Source organism: Octopus sinensis, linkage group LG1 (genome assembly GCF_006345805.1).
Source record: "Octopus sinensis linkage group LG1, ASM634580v1, whole genome shotgun sequence".
NCBI classification, from domain to species: Eukaryota; Metazoa; Mollusca; class Cephalopoda; order Octopoda; family Octopodidae; genus Octopus; species Octopus sinensis.
In genome coordinates, this window is record NC_042997.1 from 80,640,321 (window position 1) to 80,661,094 (window position 20,774).

The 20,774-nt window shown below is 36.6% G+C and overlaps 1 protein-coding gene across 17 annotated transcripts in view; it reads right to left on the reverse strand.

Annotated features, from left to right (window-relative positions):
• LOC115209152 (polypeptide N-acetylgalactosaminyltransferase 1) overlaps nt 1–20,774 on the reverse strand; it is a 612,460-nt gene that overhangs the window by 459,690 nt on the left and 131,996 nt on the right. For all 17 annotated transcript variants that reach the window (XM_036502255.1, XM_036502216.1, XM_029777469.2 and 14 more), the window contains exon 2: nt 14,676–14,727. The gene's annotated coding sequence lies outside the window, so the exon portion shown is untranslated. The remainder of the gene's footprint in view (nt 1–14,675; nt 14,728–20,774) is intronic.

The following is a 20,774-nucleotide window of genomic DNA, read 5'->3' on the forward strand; positions in this document are numbered from 1 at the left end:
GAAACTAGGGATAGATGAATGGCTGGTGAGGGCTGTGCAAGCCATGTACAGGGAAGCCGTAAGTAAGGTAAGGGTTGGCAACATGTACACAGAAGAATTCAAAGTAGAGGTTGGGGTCCACCAGGGTCCAGTACTCAGCCCCCTCCTATTTATCATAGTCCTCCAAGCAATTACGGAGGAATTCAAGACAGGTTGCCCCTGGGAGCTCCTATATGCTAACGACCTTGCTCTAATTGCTGAGTCGCTGTCAGAACTGGAGGAGAAGTTCCGGGTGTGGAAGGAGGGTCTAGAATCGAAGGGCCTTAGAGTCAAAACCAAAGTACTAATAAGTAGGAAGGTAGACAAACCACAAATGTCTTCAGGAAGATGGCCCTGCTCGATCTGTAGAAAAGGTATAGGTAGGCAGCCAGTGTAAGCTATGGACACATAAGAGGTGCAGCAATGTCAAAGGAAGGCTAACTGGGAAGATAGTTTTTATATGTGGCAGATGCTCAGGAGCAATAATCTCTGAAAATCTGCAGAAAACAACTTCCGTCACTTCCAGGGGCAAAAACTAGAAGTAGTTGATAGCTTCCGTTATCTAGGTGACCAAGTCAGTAGTGGGGGTGGGTGCATTGAAAGTGTAACTGCTAGAGTAAGAATAGCCTGGGCAAAGTTTAGGGAGCTCTTACCTCTGCTGGTGACTAAAGGCCTCTCGCTCAGAGTAAAAGGCAGACTGTATGATGCATGTGTACGAACAGCCATGCTACATGGCAGTGAAACATGGGCCATGACTGCTGAGGACATGCGTAAGCTCGCGAGGAATGAAGCCAATATGCTCCGATGGATGTGTAATGTCAGTGTTCATACTTGACAGAGCGTTAGTACCCTGAGAGAAATGTTGGACCTAAGAAGCATCAGTTGTGGTGTGCAAGAGAGACGATTGCGCTGGTATGGTCATGTGGCGAGAATGGATGAAGATAGGTGTGTGAAAAAGTGCCAATCCCTAGCAGTTGAGGGAACCCGTGGAAGAGGTAGACCCAGGAAAACCTGGGACTAGGTGGTGAAGCACGACCTTCGAACCTTGGGTCTCACTGAGGAAATGACCAGCGACCGAGACCTTTGGAAATATGCTGTGCGTGAGATGACCAGGCAGGACAAGTGAGTCCAGCCCACTTATGCATGCCTTTCCCCCCTTGGACACACAAAGACCTGTTGAGGCAAGCGAAGTCTATATCGAACCTCATCCGACGACAAGCACCCATGCCAACCCCCTTTGCTTGCGAAGACATGTTGGGGCAAGTGAAATCGAATTCGAAATTGAACCAATCCTATGACTAGCACCTGGCAGATGCCAGGGCCCTGGAGGTATGTAAAAAGCACTATCCGAATTGTGGCCGATGCCAGTGCCGCCTCGACTGGCTTCCGTGTCGGTGGCACGTAAAAAGCACCATTGACAGGCACCTTATGGTAACCCCCCTTGCTTGCGAAGACCTGTTGGGGCAAGTGAAATTGAAATCGAAATTGAACCAATCCTATGACTAGCACCTGGCAGATGCCAGGGCCCTGGGACTGGAGGTACGTAAAAAGCACTATTCGAATTGTGGCCGATGCCAGTGCCGCCTCGACTGGCTTCCGTGCCGGTGGCACGTAAAAAGCACCATCCGAATCGTAGCCGAAGCCAGTGCCGCCTCGACTGGCTTCCATAAAATGCACCATCCGAATTGTGGCCGATGCCAGCGCGGCCTCGACTGGCTTCCGTGTTGGTGGCACGTAAAAAGCACCATCCAAATCGTAGCCGAAGCCAGTACCGCCTTGACTGGCTTCCATAAAATGCACCAATCCAACCGTGGCCAATGGCAGCCTCGCCTGGCACCAGTGCAGGTGGCACATAAAAAGCACCCACTACACTCACAGAGTGGTTGGCGTTAGGAAGGGCATCCAGCTGTAGAAACTTTGCCAGATAAGACCGGAGCCTGGTGCAGCCTTCTGGCTTCCCAGATCCCCGGTCGAACCGTCCAACCCATGCTAGCATGGAGAACGGACGTTAAACGATGATGAATAATAATAATACTAATAATAATAGACAGTGGCTCTCATGGCTTCTGATCTTAACTGATTGGAAGTTATCATATAGATTGTTTTTGTCTCGGTATAAAAGATGGGCTACAACAATGTTCTGCTCAACATCACAGTTGACCAGTTGTTTGACCTTACTTAACCAGTTAAGCATGTCCTTTAGTGGCTGGCGATATGTGCATCTCTGATCATGAGCAGAAGTAGTGAGGGAGCATCATAGCCATGTGTTGAGCACCATGTCGTGCACATATGGTTGTGCCTGGTGTGCCCTTATCAGACAGGTAGTTATGATGAGTATACTTGGCTTCATAAATTTTACCTGTGTCACTTTGATGGCATGCACTGCTCTCTCACTCAATAATAATAATAAAAATGATGATGATGATAATAATAATAATGCCTTGATGCAGTACCAGGCCATTGCTCTCATGGTTTCTGATCTTAACTGATTGAAAGTGTTATCATGTACATGTTTAGTCTTTGTATAAAAGATGGGCTACAGCAAATACTCTGCTCAATACCACAGATTTACTTGTCAGTTGCTTGACCATAGTCAGTTGAGCATGTCCCTTAGTGGCTGATAATATATGCATCTCTGATCCCAAGCAGGAGTTGAGGGATATTCTTTGGGGTCTGAATAATTCACTCCTGGAAACATGGGTGTTTCATTCATCATCCTTAATCCTTATTCAGAGACCTTTTGAGTGAGATGAGCTACTCGAACTGAAGAACTGGGCCCAGCTAGCAAGGTCATGTCTTTTTTATTTTGATATGAGGTCATCATGTACATGTAGTTGTGATGCATGTGCTAGGTGTAACCTTATCAGACAGGTAGTCATGATGGGAATATTGGGCTTCATATATTTGTATCTTAGTGTCACTTTGATGGTGTGTACTGCTCCCTCACTCAATAATAATAATAATAATAATAATAATAATAATAATAATAATAATATGAAAAATGTGAAGAGCTGGCTTTACAAAAAGTGATGTGGTTAGAATTTTTTTAAATTTAAGTTTTAAAAGTACAATCTAACTTAATATTTGATTTCTTTCCTGTTAGAATTCTAAATATGGAAATTTAATCAGTCAAACCAAAGAAGGAAAACAACCTAGCTTTTAACAAAGGAAATCAAATCTCAAAATTACTAGTAGCAAAAATAAAAGAATCTGTCAGTACACAAAAGAGAGACTGAAAAATGAGTGTTGAAAGTAATAAAATGCACACCCAGGAAAAAAAAAACCCAAACAAATGACCTGCAGCAAATAGAAGAGACAATGACATCCTTTTAATAAGATATTCTGCTACAGACATTGAACACTAATTGTCAAAAACAGAGCTCGTCAATTATTTGTTGATAAAAATGACAAATGATACCGACTGTCAAAATCACTTAGTAATGAAATACTAGAATTGATGTGTGTGTGCACATGTGCCTGAAGGGTGTCAGGCTGAGCATGAGCATGCACACAGATAAGCTCTTCAATCACATCAAATTAAGAAGACAAACTGGTCCTCTCCCCTCATCCCCAACTCAATTAGATAACTGATTGTGTCCCAACATCATCAAACAATGCACTTTCTGAGTTTGCTCATATTTTCACCAAACTCTACAAACCAAATCAGACTGGAGTCTGGTGCACCTCTCCAGCTCTGATCAAACCATCCAACCAATGGACAAGAGATGTTAATGCTGCTGATGATGATGCTTTTAGAAAATAAAATATTAAAGAAAGATTACCTAAATGAAAGTAACATCACTGAGGCTACCAACTAATGAACCTATCACTTTCACTTTCAATATAGCAAAAATGTAAAAGTAATAGTAAACAATGATGCTTTTATCACCTTGGGCCTCAGTTGTTACCAATATGGTGCCTACTGAGCTGGATCAACCAAAAATGTTTTATCTTCAATAATTATATTTCAGTTACCATATTGTCAGCCAAGAGGTTGAAAAGTAAAGTGAATAACCTGTGAAGTGTTATCATTATCAACATCATCATTTAGCATCTGTTTTTCATAGTGGCACGAGTTAGATGGTTTGATTGGAGCTCGTAAGCCAAAGAGCTGTACCAGTTCCAGTCTGATTTGGCTTGGATTCTAGAGCTTGATATCCTTCCTGATGCAACCACTCCAAGAATGAAGTGGGTGCCTTTTACATGTCACAGGCACCATCCACGACTATGATTTCACTTGGCACAGTAAATCACTTGTCATCACGTCCATAAGTGAAATTTCAAATCAGAATTCAAAGGTACATGGCAATGAATTTCAAGGCACTCTAATTAAGAAACTAAACTAAGCAGAACAAATACAGCTCTATGTAGGGTGGGACAAGAAAGTTTCAGCCTGGTCATTTAACGAGTTCAAAATAGAAGCCAAATCATTCTCAAGTCATGCACAAGTGTCTTCAAAACACACAATGACTAATATAGTCCAGTGCATCTTATGCCTGAAAATAAGAACAAGATGGTCAAATGATGGTTGCCCTTCGGGTGAACATACTAGGTAATCCCATAAATGATGCAGTTTTTTGCTATTGCATGAACAGAGAAGGATGGGATAAACTACCTGCATCAACTTGCTATAAAAGCAGGTAGTAATTTTACCATGCCCTTATTCTTAGTGCAAGTTTTGAAGAGTGCAGTTTGATTTTAACAGTTATTTTTTCAAAGCTATAATGGAAGTGACAAAGGAGCATATTCAGTATATTTTGCTTTATGAGTTCGATAAAGACAACAATGTAACAGAGAGTGCGAGGAATACTAATGCGGTATATGGAGATTGGACAATACGCATAAGCTAGTGTCAATAGTGATTCCAGAAATTCCAAGATGGAAACTACAGCCTAGAAGACAAACCTCATCCTGGAAGATCTGTAGCGCTTGAAGAGAACATCCTGCAAACCCTGGTGGAACAAAATTCCATCCTAACTGTTGAGAAACTAGCAGAAAAGCATGGATTTGATCATTCAACCATTCAGTGACACTTGTGTGCCATTGGAAAAGTCAGCAAATTGGGTCAATGGGTCCCTCACAAACTTTCTGAGTCTAATTGTTTGCAGAGAGTGAATGTGTGCTCTTCTTTGCTGTCACGTCTCAAAAATGAATCTTTTTTGGACCGAATAGTGACTGGTGAGGAGAAATGGGTTTTCTATAAAAATGTCAAGCACCGAAGACAATGGGTAGGGAAAGGAGAAATACTAGCACCCCAGGCTAAAGAAGATCTTCACTCATGTAAGATGTTGTTATCTATTTGGTGGGATATGAAGGGTCTAGTCCACTTTGAACTTTTAAACCCAAACCAAACAATAACAAAGGAGATCTACTGTGAGCCACTTGTAAGTAAGTGCTAGAAGAAAAATGACCATCTTTGGTTTCAAGACGAAAAGTGGTCTTCCATCAGGATAATGCTCGGCCACATACAACGAGGATGACATTCCAAAGGCTGGAACAGTTTGGATGGGAAACGATGCCCTACTCACCATATTCACCAGACATTGCCCTATCTGATTATCATTTATTCCACAGTCTTCACAATCATTTGGACGGAAAAATATGAATTCTGTAGGTGAGGTCAGAACAGTACTGGAGAAATATTTTTCATCACGGACAAGTGAATCTTGGGAGAGGGTCCTTGAAAGTCTACCAGATTGATGGAAGAGCACTGTAGAAAATGAAGGAGAGTCTATTTTACATTAAAAAAAGAACTATATTTTAAAAAATAAAAGAAGTATAAAAAACCACATTATTTATGGGATGACATAATAACTAAAAGTGAACCAGGAACTAATTATACTACAGCTAATAGCCTTTCTTTATGAACAAACTAACAAAGAAGAAATGAAAAAATGACACATTCAGGTGTGCTGATGCCCAATTTTTTACCAACCCTGTCCACAAATTCAGCAGGGAGAGATCAGTTGATTAAATTAACTCAGCTACTTGATTAGCATTTTATTTTATCATCAAAAGAAAGATGGAAACCAAAATTGATTATGGTTGACTTGGAATATAATCCACCCCGACTAAATATAAAAAGATTTTGTCTAGCACTCTAATGATCGTCAATTCATTACAATAATAATGATAATAAAAAATATCAAAAGAAACCTCACAATATTACACATTGTCTCAAAAGTAGCTCTGCTAGGAACAGCCCACATCTTACACAAGATTGTCAATTCAATAGAATAGCTCATATAGATCAATCATCTCACACAAAACACTATACAACAATCATCTATCAGGTTGAGTAAAAAATAAGCAATATTTTGAAACATGAAGAATTTGTACTGGATTTTCGCAAAGTTTTGAATTTTTTAAAAGCATTTTTAAAAAAATTGTCTGATAATACAGACATAGACTTGCCCAAATGCATCAATAAATTAACTGATATTTTATTCACCATTGTTACAATCATCTGAAATGGAAGTGTCCAAGTGCAATATTCAAGCAATTTTGCTATTTAACTTTTAGAAATGATGTGAAGCAGCTGAAACTCCTCGCAATATCAATGAAACGGTTGGTGAGGAAATGACCACTGAGTGGTCAGCTCGAAAATGGTTTGAATGATTTCGCAGTGGAGACCTGAGCCTTGAAGATTGTGAGCATAATGGACGCCCATCTGTCATTGATGATGGTCAATTAAAGACTGTCATTGTGGAAGATCCATGTAAAGAGAACAGGCAAAAGAACTTCAAGTTAGTCAGAATACTGCCTGCAGCCATTTGCATGCGATCGGAAAATCAAAAAAGCTGGACAAATGAGTACCATACTATTTGAATGAAAATCAGAAAATGCGCAGATATGAAATTTGCTCATTGCTTCTCCATAACCAGACTGATCCATTTCTCAACTGTATTGTAATTGTACAATAATAAAAAATGTTCTTTGCAGTGGTTGGACCAAAATGAAGCACTGAAAACCTTCCCTAAACCCAAGTCCTTCAAAAAGAAGTTTATGGTGATTGTTTGGTGGTGTACTGCTGGACTCATCCACTATAACTTCTTAAAACCTAGAAAAAATATCAGTGTAGAAACATATTGCCATGAAATTGCCAAAATGATGAAAAACTGCAACTCCTCCATCCCAAACAGGTCAACAGAAGAGAGCCAATCATTCTTTGTGACAATGCTCAACCACACATTTCATTAATGATGCTCCAGAAGTTGAGAGAACTTGGCTAAGTAGTTCTTCCCCACCCAGCTTATTCCTCAGACCTTTCTCCTACCAACTACCACTTTTCAAGCACTTTGATGGTTTTCTGTGAGAGAAGAAGTTCAAAAATGAAACCAATGCTGAAAGTGCATTCAAAGAGTTCATCAGAACTTCAGATTTTTATGTTACTGGAATAAACAAACTTGTAACTCATTGGCAAAACTGTGTTGACTGTAATGGTACTTACTTTGATGAATAAAATTTTTGCATTGTTGAAATACTGTAAGTCCTCGAGTATAGTCCGCCCTTGAGTATAATACGCAGGGGATTTTTAGGGGGCTGTACCTCTGAAAAACCTAAACCTTGTGTATAATACGCATCCCTTCTCTAACTTGAGTCGTGTGTCATTAAGCCAGCAGCAGCTATTCGAACAACACTTCCGCGCATGCGTAATACAATAATGGTGATGTTCTTAACTGTTATATGGGAATGTAAATATGTTTGCAAATTGTTTTTGTTACATGTTATTCTGTGTTCTGAATACTTTTATTTTAATAAATGTTGTTTACTGCAAGTTATGGATGATTCTTTTATGACTTCATTGCTTTCAGGCTTAGCTTAAGGTATTTTTGAATCCGACATCACAAAATGCATCTGAATAAGCATTGCTGGACAGCAAATAGAGACTCAGACATTGCTTAGAAAATATTTTTCATTTTTAACCTCGTATATAGTACGCACTAGGGATTTTGACCTTTAAATTTTGGGGGGAAAATGTGGATTATACTCGAGGATTTACGGTATATTGTGATGAATTTCATGTTTCAAAATGCTGCTTACTTTTTGCTCCACCTGATAATAATCTAAAAAGCATAATTTATGCAACATATACTATACAGGCTAATAAACTGACACAAGTCATCTTACATATACTACATACATCTTGTTATCCAAGAGAAAGACAAAGGCCAATACAGCTTGGTACAATTTACTTCGCAACTCATTTCTACAGCTGAGTGAACTGGAGCAATGTGAAATGAAGTATCTTGCTCAAGAACACAACACACAGCTTGGTCTGAGAATCAAACTCACTACCTCATGACTGTGAGCTTGATGCTCTAACCACTGAACCATGAGCCTTCACATCACAATAATTATTATAATGATAGTGGCTCCTAATTGAGGTCAGAAATTTTAAGGGGAAGAGTTAACCAATATCACTGACCCCAGTATTTGACTGGTACTATGTTATACCAACACCAAAAGGATGAAAAGCAAAGATGACCTCAGTGATATTTGAACCCAGAACATAAAGAGCTCAAGCAAATACCATAAAGCATTTTTGTTGATGCTATAGGAATTTTGTCATCTATCACCCTAATAATGATATCAAATTTTGGCACAAGGCCAGCAAGTTCAGAGGAGGAGTTAAATCGATTACGTCAACCCCAGTGTTCCATTGGTACTTATTTTATTGACACCAAAAGGATGAAAAGCAAAGTCAACCCTAGGCGGAATTTGAACTCAGAATGTAAAGAAGGACAAAATGCTGCTAAGCATTTTGCCCGGCATGCTAACAACTCTGTCAACTTGCCACTTTCAACCACTCTAATAATAACAACACAAAGACAGAAACAGAAATCAAAACAGATTCTATGTCTCTAAGAGTAAGTCAAAAGGAGTAATTAAAAAGGTAATAATTTATAGATTTATGTTGAAACAAAAATGCTAAAGCAATACTGTCTACTTTAATTTATTTATTTTTCGACTCTAGGCACAAGGCCCGAAATTTTGGAGGAGGAGGGCAGTTGATTCAATTGACTCCAGTACGCAACTGGTACTTAATTTATCAATCCCGAAAGGATGAAAGGCAAAGTCAACCTCAGCAGAATTTGAACTCAGGACGTAAAGACAGACGAAATACCACTAAGCATTATGCCCAGTGTACTAACGTTTCTGCCAACTCACTGCCTTAAACTTTCTCCTTTAATTATGAAAGTTGTCAGATGTTGCCATAATACTTTGTTTTTTTTTTTCATACTCAAAGGCCTCATCAAAAATGTTTAATGTTTATGAGGATCTAATAATTAACAGTCAAGAGAGAGCCTAATTGACTGGAACTGTGTTAGGAGAGTGTAGGGAAAGAGTTCATTCAATATAAATTTCGAAGTAAAATTTCATTTTGTCCTTTGGTATTGTTTGAGATATACAAATGAAGTGAAAGTTTTTTTTTTTTTTTTTTTTTGCCCAAGGTTACATTAAAAGTTACTGATTTAGATTTTTGACTGGAGTTGAAATAACTTGAAAAATAACCTTTATATTAAAATTTTAAATTACAGGAAAACAACAGCTTACTGAAAGCCATCCAATGTGTATATATTCTCATTTTCTTTTACTTGTTTCAGTTATTGGTCTTTGGCCATGCTGGAGCACCATCTTGAAGGGAATAGTTGAACAAACTGACATCATTATTGACCAGAAAGTAAGCAAACCGACATCATTTGTCAAGCAGTAGAAGAACAAACACAAAGATGTATACTCACAAACATAATGATAGACTTCCACACAACTGCCATCTACAATATTCACTCAAAGAATTGGTCACACTAGGGACATAATAGAAGACATGTCCAAAGTACCATGCAGTCAGATTGAACCTGAAACCATATGGTTGCAAGGCAAACTTCATAACACAACTATGCTTACACATCACATGTATGTATGTGTGTGTATTCTGTGTGGTTGCAGTTTTTGTTGTTTAACTCCACCAGCACTGGACTAACATTTTTACATTCAGGCATTGTGCACCCCTGACTAAATTGCCCAATGTGTCCTTCCTTTTCTAAACCAGTCAGGTGTGATTTTAGGGCAATTTGCTTGGTAATTCTAACAAGATGAGCAGCCATGCAATGGCTCTCTCATTGACTAATATCAAGGCCACTTTGCTGGCTCATTACATTATGCTTGCTGTTGTGTAGACCTTGATTAACACTAATTGAGCAAACATAGAATGAAATGCATTCCAGCTATGATCGTCCAATCTTTTTAGGGGTATGTAAGACTACATTATATAAGGTATCCTCATTTAAGATTGTAGAGGGAGTTTTTGGTGCTACACCAAACAGGTGACACAACCACACAATATCTCCCTCACTGGTTCCCTACTATAATGTGTCCTTAGGCAAGAAAGACAACTTGTCCCAGTTTACTTGATTAAAATGGTGTTAGCATATTTAATGCAGCAGACATTAAAAGCTTCAAGAGAAATATAATTATACAGTGTGGGCAGAATATTAACCAATGACTAATATTTTAATTATTTCAACATGTATGAGAAGCAGCTCTTGACATGTTTCGTCCTTAATATATCCACATCAGTGAAGTACAGACATCACAATACCTGTTGAAGTAAAATTGTTTAGAGAATAAATAACAGAGAGATGCCATCTACATGAAAACCAATAGTTAAGTAATGAGGACAACTATATATTGATTGATTATAATACATTTATGTATTTTATGACTAAATCAAACAGCTTGCTGTAGTAAAACTTAGTTGGAAAATAAGCTATTTATCAATACTAATTTTGACATTTATGTAACAGAATGGCTTACAGAGAAAAAAGGAGAAGGAGTGCAAGGAAATTATAAAGAAAGTATGAGTAATGTCCAAACATTATTACTTTCCAACAGTTAAGCTGACTACAATGATCTGCAAAAGATTCTTAACTTCTTCTTACTAACCTTATAACTTTAAATGGTTGAGAGTTATGCTACCAAGAGTAGAAAGTGTCAAGAGAAACTTTGGACTTGCTACATATGAAACATGCAAGAGACATTAACTATAGCGACAATGTAGATAAATTTTCAACCATAACACTGCACTTTTCAAATAAGAACTAAGTGTCACAAAATAGAGCCTGTGTACAATGGAGAGACTTGAATGAAGATGATGATAACCAGGAAGATAGGCATGACAATGGTTCATAACAGTTGTTAAAAGTTCATCGCTGCTAATTCAATAAAACTATAACAATATATAAAGATATTAGAATATACCGGGTGTTTAACACAACCAAAAGTAAATGAAACAAAAAAACTTGTAAACAATGTGCTAAAAAAAAACACATATCAAGTCATGAAAAATGAAGATAATTAAACAGAAGTCAATAGTTAATTATTTTTTTCAACAAACACAGATGTGGCTAATGTGGTAAGAAGCTTGCTTCCCAACCACATGTTTCCAAGTTCAATCCCACTGCGTGGCTCCTTGGGCAAGTGTCTTCTAAAATAACCTCAGGTCAACGAAAGCCTTGAGTGAATTTGGTAGATGGAAACAAAAAGAAGCCTACTGTGTATATATCATTTAATGCCCATTTTCCATGCTGGCATGGATTGGATGGTTTGACAGGAGCTGGCCAGACTAACAATTGTTTTTTGTGATGCATGTGTGTGTGACTTTGTATCTGTGTTTGTCCTCCATCACTGCTTGACAAGCGATCTTGATGCATTTACGCCACTGTAATCTAGTGGTTTGGCAAAAGAGATTGATAGAATAAGTAGCTGTCTTTAAAAAAGGAAAAAGGTACTAGGGTCAATTCATTTGACTAAAAAATTTTCAAAGCAGTGCCTCAGCATGGCCACAGTCTAATGACTGAAAAGATAAAAAATAAAGTAGTGTATAATAATATAACAAATTTTAAGAATGTGGCGGGGGGGGGGGGTGAATTGAAGTTGTACAGAGTTGATCAGAGAAACTAGCTGTGGGATAAGTATTTATCTTCTGCAGAAGATAGTAGTACTTTAGAAACTCTACCAAAAGATTAGCAGTTCAGATACGATTTCAACATAACAGGAAAAGATGCTTTTATTTTTTGTATACACACAAGGATACTACTTTTAAGAGGTGGAAGGGAAATGAGCTCATGTGACTGTTCTATTCTGAAGGATATTTGTCAGGTAAGAAAAGAGAATCTGTAACTAGGAATCAAAACAGTGTTGTTGACTTCACTTGCCTGGAGCCTGTCATTCCACAATGGTAAAATCACAACACAGTATAAAAGAAATAGACTAAAATATCAATAAAAGTCATATGTAAATTCTACTCAGTATAGATTAAGAATTTAAAATAGAAAGATTTAAATGATCAATAAAAGGAGTTCATTTATGAACTCCTTTTATTGATTATTTAAATCATAAAATGTTGGCAAAAAGGTAGATAAAAGATAAACTTTTTAAGCAGTTATGTATAAATGTTAGTACTTCTTTATAAATCATTGGTAATAGGTTTCTAAAGTGATGGATATACTCATAGACCAGATTCCAAAGTATTAAGAAACCCATTTCCCAAAGTAGCTGCCTGAATATAGAAATCAGTAATTATGAGGACAGCACACAAGACTACTAAACAAGATAAATTGGAATATAACCAAATTTACGAAAATGTACAAAATTAAAGGAAGGCATCTCTGAATTTCAACAGATCTAAAGATAACCTACTTTGAATATTATTATTGTAGTTATAGTGAGAAAGAGTGAAAGAGAAAACAAGAAACAGAAGAATGGAAAACAAAAGAATAGTGAGTGTATGTTTCTCCTTTACAGACACAATTCCAGAGTAAATAAGTTACAAAGTGTTCTATAAATGATAAATGCCTTTACATAAGGAAATAAAAAGTTTAAACTTAAATAAATAAATGGACGATAAAAATATAGATACATTTTTACCCCCAAGAAAGAAGCAATGTTTTAAAATCTATATTTAAAAGGGAAAAAAGAGAGAAAAGCACTGAATAAATGAAACCCAACTAGTTTAGTCTATCTTAAAGTTACCTTTCTGTGCTTCTGTATACAGTATAGATCAATAATAAAATAGTCATGAGCAATTGAAAACACTTGCTGTGACTTATTTTCTATAAGATTTTAACAATAGAAATAGCTTTCATTACTCAGTGACATAATATAGATAGAACGATCACTCAGAAACACTGCCTGAAGTTATAAAAATCTTGTGTCTAAGAATGATTCAAATGAGGCAAATGCTACAAAAAATTCTATATGAAGGGGAAGAATAAGTTACTATTTCAGTTACAAAACTTATCATTCATTATTGCCAGTTGTAAAATGAATAGAAATCCATTAGCTTACTTTTATTGTGATATGAATTCATACTAATATGAGTAGTGTAATAAACTTTTATCTTGTATTGAAACTCTAAATTATTAACATTTCAGATCTAAAGCTTAAGTTTTTCACAATTGTTCATCTGCAGAAGATGATGGGCAACATTTTCTGTTCTTCTTGGAAGAATAATAGGAATTAACACAGAGTTAACTTTTGCTTTGAACCTTATATAGTACATCACTAAAAGGATGAAATTACTATAAAATACCTGAATGAATATCTTTTTTTTTCTTTCTTTCTTTTCCTTTTTTTCTTAAATATCATTGCTGCCAAAGAGAGGCTAATGGGTGGATTCAATGCCAACACAATATTAGCCAGGATTTTGTATTCAATGGGAGGCTTAATGCATCCTCTCAGTTCTGCTTAGTACTTCATTTACACATTATTGGAAAGTAAGTTTTAGCCTACTTAAACAACTTCACAAAAATATAACCTATTTATTTCTTAAGTCATTAGTTCCAGTACTGAATAGCAAATTTCTTTATAGGCTGGAGATAGTTTCCTTTTTAAATAAATATAATGTAACATCCACTGTTCATGTAGAAATCAATCAATAAAACAACATGGGAAAAGGGGGTTAACTACATAAGCTAACAGGAGAAAGAGAAGTGGAGAGATCTGCTAACCTAGCACTACTTAAGTTGAACACTACTGGAATTACATTAACAGATCTCAACTCTGAATTAGTAAAGTTCAAAAATCAATTCTTTAAAGACTACAGCTTTTTTATATTAGGCCACATTACCATTTTAATATGTTCTTTCTTTTTCTTCCCCTCTCTATCTATCAACTACTTCAGTCTATATATATGTAAAGTTGATATAATTCTGTTCAACATAACTACCACTAATTATTCCCAAGTCTGTAATTCTCATGTTACAGTGTAAATACTTGCTTCTCTGACAGTAGACATTCCCTTATTAAAGTACACTTTTATGGTTTGCTTTCACTGAATTGAAACAAAATGTATTTGCATAGCAACAACTATTTTAATTGATTACAATAACAAATGACTACAGCACTAAACTACTACTTTTACAGCAATAATACAGATGACAGTAGTTACAACAAACACAAAGCAGCATAATCACAGTTCTTGTAATTTTCCCTAACTTTACAATCAAGAAAGTGTATCTGAAATCAATCAAGTCAACTTTATGAAATGGTTTTGGATTGAGGTTAGCATCTTAATTATTTAAAAAAGGGGGGGGGGGGGGTAAAAAAAAACTGTGGGGAAAAAAAGATGAATTAAAAGGAAATTAATAACTTACCTGGAAGCAAATTTCATTAACCAATTAGTTGGAATTTATTCCAGGATAAAATCTGAAAAGATTAAATTACATCTATTTTATAATAGAGAAAGCTGCTTATTAATTAGGTATATAACAGTTACTAAGAGTGCTAAAAGAAAGCAATAATTAAAGGCTTGACCATCTAGAAATTTTTAAAAAATTCATGTCCCTGAAATTTCATATAATTTCGATTTCTAAACTTTATTGGATTTTGAACTCCAATTTCTGACAAATTTAAATATTCGTTGCATTCGCTGCAGTGTATTCTATTTTCATTTGCAAACCTCTCACTTTCTGTTTCAATGTTTTCATTTCAAGTTTTAATTCACTATTTGGAAAACTTACAGTTTATTCTATTGATGTATACGGAATGTAAAAACACTATTTATTGAATGGAAATTTGTTTTGTAAAAAAACTTTAGAAGTGATTTTGTTGTTATGGCTGTTTGGAACACTATAAGCCTTGCAATAATAACTATCTGGACCGATTCTGACCATTTTCTTTTTTAACTTAAAAACCATAGGAGGAGCCTTTTTGATAAACAAAAAACAAAAAAAATGTAAATATTTTCAGAGGAAAAAATGAACAATTCAAGGGAGGTTTCACTGTTGTTTCTAGCACAACCCAAACCACCCTCCACTTTCACATGTAAAGATGACTCCCACCCCCACCTACCCCATCATTTCAAAGGCTGTGGTTTAAAAAAGATGGGGGGAAATCCCACCACCACCAACAAATTTCCCCCACAAATTTCTTTATAATCATAATCTATGCCATTTGAAAGGGATTTGTATAAACTTTCATTAAAAGAAAACCATCGTCATGAAAGTTATGAGGAGAAAATGTCGGATTGTGTGAATTTTCCAAAACTCCTCTCACCACTCCGTCAGAAAAATTCTTTCCCATAAATCCCTTTATACTCTGAAACAACAATATCTTAGCGCAACTTGTAGAAAATTTTGTTTAAAAATATCCATTTTTTGGATGTTATGAGGCAACAAAGTCAGGGGTGTATACATCTGTAGTAATGCCCTTTTATTTATATGATTTTTTCATTTCATGTTTATTTCATTCATTGTTTGCAATGTTCTCTCTCACACACACTGCAAAGCTTACAGATGGGTTGCTGAACTGAAACCTCTATGTTGCTTTGAGGGGAAAGTAAAACTTGACAAATGGCTTCTCCCTCCTGTTGGACTATCGTGAGGTTTGTTTAAAAAAAGAGAGATTATGACTGTGATAAAATAATGAAAGCAATATTTACTTAGTAAGTGAGCACTATTATACAAAGAAATAATTAGATGTAAAATATCATAAAAATTATTAGAACTGGGAATCAAATGTGAAAATATTATCAAGTGTCTAGCAGAAAACCGCCTGGAGGGCAGTCTTTCTGCTAGTATATATAAATATATAAACATACATATATGACTGCGTTTAAAAACAATTACATATACAGACATACACGCACACATCTTATTCACATTAAAATATACATGAAGAAAATTCCCATTACATCTATTAACTTCTTAACTTCAGGGTGGCAGTTTATATAATACCAATAACATAGCCTTCACAACTAACGCTTCCAACATAATTATATTACCAGATAAACAATTAACTGTTTGTTATTGTGATTTTATAATTACAATAACTTTTTTCCCTTTAAATTCCTCATCTATAAGAATTATAGTAAAATTTGATCCTTCTTGGAGCTCTTAGTTTACAAATAATTGCAAATAATTACAAATAATTGCATCAATAGGATCCTGTCAAATTGCAGAATTAACCTTATACAAGATAAAATTCAGAAATTATGGTCAGCTATTAATTTAACCCTTTAGCATTTAAACCAACCATATCTGGGCAAAATATTCTGCCTGCTTTATATTCAAACTGGCCAGATCCAATGGCACTCTAAAAATAAACAGTCACATTATCAAAATTTCAAAGCAACAAGATAATGCATAATTAATTCAAAACAATGTGAATAATTAAGCATTAGATTTGACAGAGAAATCTGTATATTAAAGGGCTGAAAAAATATCTAAATGATATTATAGTTACTATCTCCTAGGCCTTAAAAGAACCAATCCTACACAGTTAAATGTAAGTAGAAAGTTAACCCAACAGTAAGAGTCCCATAGTTTAATATACTAAGTATGACCTTGAGCAGGGTGTTTGATTGGCTACTTGTCATATCTAGCCAGAGCTTAGTGTGGCAGTTCAACAAGATCACTAGAGATTCTAAAGAATTTTTTTTTCTTAAACCCACACAAATACAGCTATAAAATATCTAACCTGATACTAGCCATGTAATTTAACATATTATATTCTGTCAGTGGATGAGGAGTGAGATTTTCAAAACATTTATTTGTAATCAAAATCTCTGAAGACAAAACATCAAATTCTTGAAACTGTTAGTGAAAGGGAAGAAAAAGTCATAAAAACAAAGCACACAACTAGGATAGAGTTCATTATTTGTGTTTTAGAGTTCTTATTTTAGTAAATAAAGGAAAGACAACTTAGTTTATACATTCTCCTATTACTACTGGTCCCAATTATAATATTCATCATCTTATATGTAAAAATGTATGAAAGCAAAAATCAGTATTATGCAACTAGGTCTGTTTAAAGGGATTTTGATACTGAATTTGCATGTATGGCTAAAACAAACTAGGCAGCACACTAATTCACATAAGCTGTTTGCTGCAAGAACCTTATTAAGTGAACTTCTTAGGCTAATTTATAATGGAATCAGTTCTAAAAGGAATTTTGGGAGGATTTTTCACTTTATAATGTCCTTGTTGCTTTGACCTATACCCAAATATTTATAGGAATTACAGTGATTCAATATAAGAAAAACAGCAGTCCCCCCATTCCCCCAACTTCAAACAATTTTGCTCAGCTAATAACATCTGGATCAAACAGAAATTACATACAATGTTCTTTTATGTTAAGTGAATGCAGATTTTTTTCCTCACAATTAAACTGTAAAATATTGAAAAAGATTACAAATATACCACCATTATAATACAGGTCTCTGTTTCCTAATGACATAAACCTAAAAGGATTCAAAGAGCAAGTTATCTTTCCATCAATGCACATCTATTGAGAACTATGTAAGTATGATTAAATAAAAGTAAAGAATACATTGCAATGAACTTCTTGAGTGACCTCTACAAGACCACAGTGGATTTCATTTTGATCAGAGACTTGTATGTATTTCACAAGAAACCCTGCTCTCTTTCATTTCAATTAAGCCAGCTCAAGTTTATTACCACTCAAAAAAATTTCCCTGTTAGGAAACATTTCTTTTTTTGTTTTAATGAGATTGCATATGGCTTTTGTTTACAGGTATACATAGAAATACAAGTATTACATTGATGTGGTTTAGTACAGTATTAGTTGCTACTTATCTAAACAAGTGCATTGAGAAGTTTTCTAAGGGCCATGTATCCATCAATCTGGGAGCCAGTTGATTAGATCAACCCCAGTACACAACTGATACTTAATTTATTGACCCCGAAAAGACAAAAGGCAATGTCAATCTCGGCAGAATTTAAACTCAGAACGTAAAGACAGACAGTTGTAATATACAAACATTTCTCATGGCACCAATACACTGTTTACAGATGCTTTTCACGGGTCCAGCTAGTATATATTATTTTATAAGCTTAAAGCTTATAGCAGTCTAATAATGGGGCATATAAGCTCTTGACAGAAAAAAGCAGGTTTTCCTGTACATGTAGGACTTGAACCCACACCTCTCTGTTTATGCGACTGAGTGTGCTACTGATTATACTAGTGAATCTACCTACTTTTTCGGTCAGATTTTAGAACTATAATTAGTTTGTAGTTGCTTTTGTAAATAAACTTTCATGTGCTTTTTTACTGTGAATGGTTTTGTTAAGCAGTGCCAATTTTTTATATATATGTATATATATATATATATATATATATATATATATATATACACACACACACACACACTACCTCATTGACGAACGACAGAGACCTTATCTTTGTGGCTGGTGACTTCAATGGTCACGTTGGACAACATGCTGGGGGCTTCCATGGCGTACATGGAGGCTATGGCTATGGCTCCCGCAACGAGGAGGGAACCAGGCTGCTGGAGTTCTGCGATGCAAATAATCTTATGATTTGCAACACTAACTTCAGGAAACCTACCAGCCACCTAGTCACTTACCAATCGGGCCAACATACCAGCCAAATTGACTACATCCTTACAAGGCAAAGGGAGAGATGGCTGCTTATAAATGCCAAAACCTTCCCAGGTGAAGAATGTACCCCACAACATAGACTGGTAGTTAGTGACTTTAGGATCAGGACTAGGAGGACAACCAGAAGACGACAAATATGGAGAAGAAGGATCTGGAAGCTTAAAGATCCTGCAAATGGACAGAGATTTAGGGACATATTACTTGAAGCCTCTGACGAAGTAGAAGGGGATAGAGCATCACAGGGGGTAGAAGACAGTTGGACGTTTCTAAGGGACAACCTGCTGAGAGCCACTGACCAGATCTGTGGCTGGTGCAAAGTCCCCTCTCGACCTAGAATAACGTGGTGGTGGAACAATATTGTAGACAGGGCTATTAGAGAAAAGAGACAGGCTTGGAAGGTCTGGAAAAATGGGGGTAGCAGGGAATTGTATCAGACTGCCAAAAGAGAAGCTAGGAGACAGGTTTATTTAGCCAGAGGGGAAGCAGATAAGAAAAAATTTGCCAATGTTCTGCGCCGTGAGGATGAAAGACTTGAGGTGTTTCGTGTTGCAAGACAGTGTGTGAGAGAGAATCGTGATGTGGTAGGAGAGAAGTGTGTTCGCATGGAAGATGGTTCACTTGCGCTAAATGAGGATGTGAAGAGAGAGGTTTGGAGATGCCACTATGAAAGGTTGCTGAATGAAGAAAATGAATGGGATAAAGAGAGTCTGCCGAATGTTGACCCAACAGAGGGACCAGCTATCCGAGTTGATAGTTCTGTGGTAGCTAAGGCAATTAGAAGCATGAAGACAGGGAAAGCCCCAGGCCCATCAGGAATCACTGCAGAGATGCTCAAAATGTCTGGTATTGTCGGCTATAGCCTAGTCACCCATATAGTTAATCAGGTGATACACAAAGGGGTCATACCCAATGACTGGTGTAGCAGTATAATAGTCAACTGCTACAAAGGTAAAGGTGATGCCCTAGATACAAATAACTACAGAGGTATCAAGCTGTTGGACCAGGTGATGAAGGTTACGGAGAGGGTCATAGCCCAACTAATTAGAGAGAGAGTTAGTTTAGATGAGATGCAGTTTGGGTTTGTGCCAGGGAAAAGTACTACTGATGCTATATTCCTGGTAAGGCAGCTGCAGGAGAAATACCTAGCCAAAGATAAGCCCCTGTACCTGGCTTTTGTTGACATGGAGAAAGCCTTCGACAGGGTCCCCCGATCCCTTATCTGGTGGGCAATGAGAAAACTAGGGATAGATGAATGGTTAGTGAGAGCTGTGCGGGCCATGTATAGGGACGCCGCTAGTAGGGTGAGGGTTGGAAATGAGTACAGTGAAGAATTCCGGGTAGAGGTAGGGGTCCACCAAGGCTCAGTACTCAGCCCCCTCCTATTTATCATAGTCCTCCAGGCAATAACGGAGGAATTCAAGACAGGATGCCCTTGGGAGCTCCTCTATGCTGATGACCTTGCTCTAATTGCTGAGTCGCTATCAGAACTGGAGGAGAAGTTTCAGTTGTGGAAACAAGGATTAGAATCGAAGGGCCTCAGAGTCAATCTAGCTAAAACCAAAGTCGTAATCAGTAGGAAGGTAGACAAATCACAAACACCTTCAGGTAGATGGCCCTGCTCGATCTGTAGAAAAGGTGTAGGTAGAAACTCTATAAGATGCACCAAGTGTAAGCTATGGACACATAAGAGATGCAGCAATGTCAAAGGAAGGCTAACTAGGAAGATGGTTTTTGTATGTGGCAGATGCTCAGGAACAATAAACACTGAAAATGCTCTGAGACCAACTTCCGTCACTTTCCAGGGAGAAAAACTAGAAATAGTTGATAGTTTCC